A 5,194-nucleotide genomic window follows, 5' to 3' on the forward strand; every position below is an offset into this window, starting at 1 on the left:
GTTAGAGTTCTAACGCTCACTTCAGACACGACTCTAAATACCAGAGTTAGAAAGATCCCATTGAAAAGATAGGATACGCAATTGACGTAAGGGGATCTGCGGTATGGAAAAGTCGCGGCTGAAAAGTGAGCGTTAGACCCTTTTTTGAGTGACTCCAAATACCGGAGGTAGCCTAAAACCAGCGTTAGGAGCCTCTAACGCTGGTTTTCACGGCTAACGCCAAACTCCAAATCTAGGCCTATTTTTCTCCCTTTCAAGAAAGAAACTATCATTAAAAGCTAACAACGGATACATTTGTTCCTCCTTTATTGAAAGAGTCTGAGAAAGACTAAAATATCTCTAATTACTCTAATATTCAAATTACTGCGGGTGTAAAATCAGCATTTATCTACTGTGAAATTAAACAAAACTTTCTGTCTTTAGTCAAAAATGATTTCCCTTGTGTCAGTACTAGTGTTAATCTTGTATGTAACCTTTTAAAGGATAGATTACGAGTGGCACGCTAACAGTCACTCGCGGGTGCTAAAGGGGTTTATCGTGGCTCTTTGCGGCATCTGAAGTATAACGGTATTACGAGTTGAAAGTAAACACATTCCCTTGAGCGCAATTTAATTTAAAGGGACAGTCAAGTAAAAAAAAAAACGTTCTTGATTTAAATAGGGCATGTAATTTTAACCCCTTAACGACTGAGGACGTGCAGGGTACGTCCTCAGAAAAAAGGCAGTTAATGCCTGAGAACGTACCCTGCACGTCCTCAGTGTGGAAAGCAGCTGGAAGCGATCCTGCTCGCTTCCAGCTGCTTTACGGTTATTGCAGTGATGCCTCGATATGGAGGCATCCTGCAATAACCTTTTTAAGTCATCCGGTGCAGAGAGAGCCACTCTGTGGCCCTCTCTGCACCGGAGATCGGTTGCTCCCTGTGTTGGTGGGTGGGAGCCGGACCGGGAGGCGGGTGGCGGCCATCGATGGCCCTGTGGATGTGAAGGGGGGCAGGATCGTGGGCGGGGGTGGCTGGGGGCGCGCACGGGCGCGCGCGCGTGCACGGGAGGGTGGGGGCGGGCGCGTGCACGGGGAGGGAGCGGGTGGGAACCGCTACACTGCAGAAAATGGGGAAATAAAAAATATAAAAACAATTAAAATTAAAACAATCAGCAAGGTGGTGGGGGTTTGTCTGTGGGGGGGGGGGGGAAGCTACACTACAGAAAAAAACAAAAAAACAAAAAATAAAGCACTTCTTATTGTAAACTGGGTACTGGCAGACAGCTGCCAGTACCCAAGATGGCCCCCAATAAGGCAGAGGGGAGGGTTAGAGAGCGGTTTTGGGGGGGATCAGGGAGGTTGGGGGCTAAGGGGGGGATCCTACACAGTAGCATATGTAAATATGCTAAAAAAAATTCATTTTTTTTTAAAACCCTTTTATTTTAGTACTGGCAGACTTTCTGCCAGTACTTAAGATGGCGGGGACAATTGTGGGGTGGGGGAGGGAAGGGAGCTGTTTGGGAGGGATCAGGGGGTGGGATGTGTCAGATGGGAGGCTGATCTCTACACTAAAGCTAAAATTAACCCTGCAAGCTCACTACAAACTCCCTAATTAACCCTTTCACTGCTAGCCATAATACACGTGTGAGGCGCAACAGGATTTAGTGGCCTTCTAATTACCAGAAAGCAACGCCAAAGTCATATATGTCTGCTATTTCTGAACAAAGGGGATCCCAGACAAGCATTTACAACCATTTGTGCCATAATTGCACAAGCTGTTTGTAAATGATTTCAGTGAGAAACCTAAAATTGTGAAAAATTTTAAGTTTTTTTTTAATTTGATCGCATTTGGCGGTGAAATGGTGGCATGAAATATACCAAAATGTGCCTAGATCAATACTTGGGGTTGTCTACTACACTACACTAAAGCTAAAATTAACCCTACAAGCTCCCTAAAAGCTCCCTAATTAACCCCTTAACTGCTGGGCATGATACACTTGTGGTGCGCAGTGGCATTTAGCGGCCTTCTAATTACCAAAAAGCAACGCCAAAGCCATATATGTGTGCTATTTCTGAACAAAGGGGATCCCAGAGAAGAATTTACAACCATTTATGCCATAATTGCACAAGCTGTTTGTAAATGATTTCAGTGAGAAACCTAAAGTTTGTGAAAAAATTTGTGAAAAAGTGAACAATTTTTTGTATTTGATCGCATTTGGCGGTGAAATGGTGGTATGAAATATACCAAAATTGGCCTAGATCAATACTTTGGGATGTCTACTAAAAAAAAATATATACATGTCAAGGGATATTCAGGGATTCCTGAAAGATATCAGTGTTCTAATGTAACTAGCGCTAATTTTGGAAAAAAATGGTTTGGAAATAGCAAAGTGCTACTTGTATTTATGGCCCTATAACTTGCAAAAAAAGTAAAGAACATGTAAACATTGGGTATTTCTAAACTCAGGACAAAATTTAGAAACTATTTAGCATGGGTGTTTTTTGGTGGTTTTAGATATGTAACAGATTTTGGGGGTCAAAGTTAGAAAAAGTGTGTTTTTTTCCATTTTTCCTCATATTTTATCATTTTTTTTATAGTAAATTATAAGATATGATGAAAATAATGGTATCTTTAGAAAGTCCATTTAATGGCGAGAAAAACGGTATATAATATGTGTGGGTACAGTAAATGAGTAAGAAGAAAATTACAGCTAAACACAAACACCGCAAAAATGTAAAAATAGCCATGGTCCCAAACGGACAGAAAATGGAAAAGTGCTCTGGTCACTAAGGGGTTAAACAGCTTTCCAATTTACTTTTATTTCCAATTTTGCTTTGTTCTCTTGCTATTCTTAGTTGAAAGCTAAACCTAGGAGGTTAATATGCTAATTTATTACACTTTAAAGGCCGCCTCTAATCTGAAAGAATTTTGACAGTTTGTCACCACTAGAGGGCGTTAGTTCATGTGTTTCATATAGATAATATTGAGCTCAGGCACGTGAAGCTCCTAGGAGTCAGCACTGATTGGCTAAAAATGCAAGTCTGTCAAAATAACTGCAAGGTAATCACAGAGGTAAAAAGTATATTATTATAACTGTGTTGGTTATGCAAAAGTGGGGAATGGGTAATAAAGGGATTATCTACCTATTTAAACAACAAAAATCCTGGTGTTTACAGTCCCTTTAATGTGTGTCAGGATGGCATGACCTAAGAGCACTGGTTATCTGTTACACGAGACTAAAAAAGTTCCATAAATACATAAAAATTCAATTTAAAACACAGTCTGATAAAAAATATTAATAAAAAAATGTATTAGAGCTCAAAGATGTGAGGTCTCAGGGCTTTAACATAGAGATACATACATATACATGTCTACAAGAGGGGACTACAAAATACATCAAACATTGTAAATTATCTTGTCCCTGTTGCTTTTCTCAAAGTTACTGAGCAGAATATATCAATCAAAAATCAATGAGTACCGGCACCTTTTCTTTTACAAAAGAAGGGGAAGAGTTCCGTTAAAAATTTCCATTAAACAGAGTTTTTCTCCACTTCAAACAGACCTGAGAGTGCATTTGTTTTCACAGATTATTTATTGTATTCCTGCACCCAGGGGGATGACTCAAGGAGGGTGACTGTACACTGGACGGTTTTATATATATATATATATATATATATATATATATATATATATATATATATAGGTTCATTGGAGACTTTGCAGTCAAGTAGATGAAAACATGTAAAATCATTTTTTTGCAATATCCGTATTAATTAAGTGTTATATTGTGTATTTACTGTAAATATTTTACATTACAATGTTCTTCATATAGGGGTATATGTTGCAAGTATTTATAAATAGCTATTCCTATCCATATCTGTAATTTTCTATACCTATATATTCATCTCTATATAAGTATAGATATATATATTTTAGAAAAACAAAACAACATATATATATATATATATATATATATATAGAAGTATGTATTTATGAATATTTATGAATAACATTGGAATTTGATTGCAATGAATGAGCATTGACTGACTGCTCTCTGAAACTGATTGGATACTTGATTGAGCATGAGACTGATAAATTAAAAGAGGTTACTGGTGAACTGACTAAGATAAGTGATGACCTAAAACAATTTGAGACCCAAGATGACTTCCAGAAATCATATATCATGACTAAAAGTGAGGTAGAAAAATTTACCAAATTTATATCTGATAAAAAGGAAAGAAAGATCGATAGAGACCTGACAGATTACGCTCAGGGTAAAGTATATCAGTGGAGTCATACGTCCAATATAAACCCAGATTCTGATTTTTCAGACAAACAATATGACACCACAGATGCTGAACTCTCAGATAGTGAGAATCCACCTAGATCTATCCTTAGCAAAAAGTCTAAACCTCACATTAATATTGGGAGTACCCCTTTAGGGGGAGGACCAGAAGAGGAAGAAGACATCCAACCCCGTACAAGAAGACAAGTATGGTTCAGTCAAAAAAATCAATCACACGGTCACAAAAATCAATCCCACAAGAACCAATCATACAAGTAGAACCAAGTAACCCACATATGACTGACACTATTATGTTTCAATCTAATTCTAATTTCAATATCGTCAACTTATCAGATAAAACATTAACACCAAATCACATTTCTGCCCTTAAGAGGGGTCTATCTTATGTATCTACAAGTCAGATAGACAAATTCGAAGCCATCAAAGACACACATTTATTTGTGAGAAAAATTCTATTAAGAAAATATTTATCTGATTCTGAGGACCCCAATGGCTTATCCACTACAGATAAATCAGCTCTTAATGATCTGATTAGCTTTTAGAGGAATCTGAGACTAATGATACCATGATAGGGGATGACTGGCGCAAAATCCTAAAACTAAAATCACAATTTGTTCCACCCAGTAATATATCGCCTCAGTCCACTACATTTCTCAATTTAGTCTGTAATGACATACTGACAATACAAGAGCCTCAACTTAACATACAGGCTAATTTGTCAAAGTCAGAAATGGAAGCTATTACTGAGATATCCACTTGCACAGATGCACAAATTAAAAAAAAGTGATACAGGGGAAACATTGTGATATGGCCAACAGCCATGTACACAACAGAAGCCCTTAAACAACTTAATAATTCCAAGATTTATAAAAAAACTGTTAGGGAATCCTACGGAATGTTTTCATGAA

The sequence above is a fragment of the Bombina bombina genome, chromosome 5 (genome assembly GCF_027579735.1).
Source record: "Bombina bombina isolate aBomBom1 chromosome 5, aBomBom1.pri, whole genome shotgun sequence".
Classification (NCBI taxonomy): domain Eukaryota; kingdom Metazoa; phylum Chordata; class Amphibia; order Anura; family Bombinatoridae; genus Bombina; species Bombina bombina.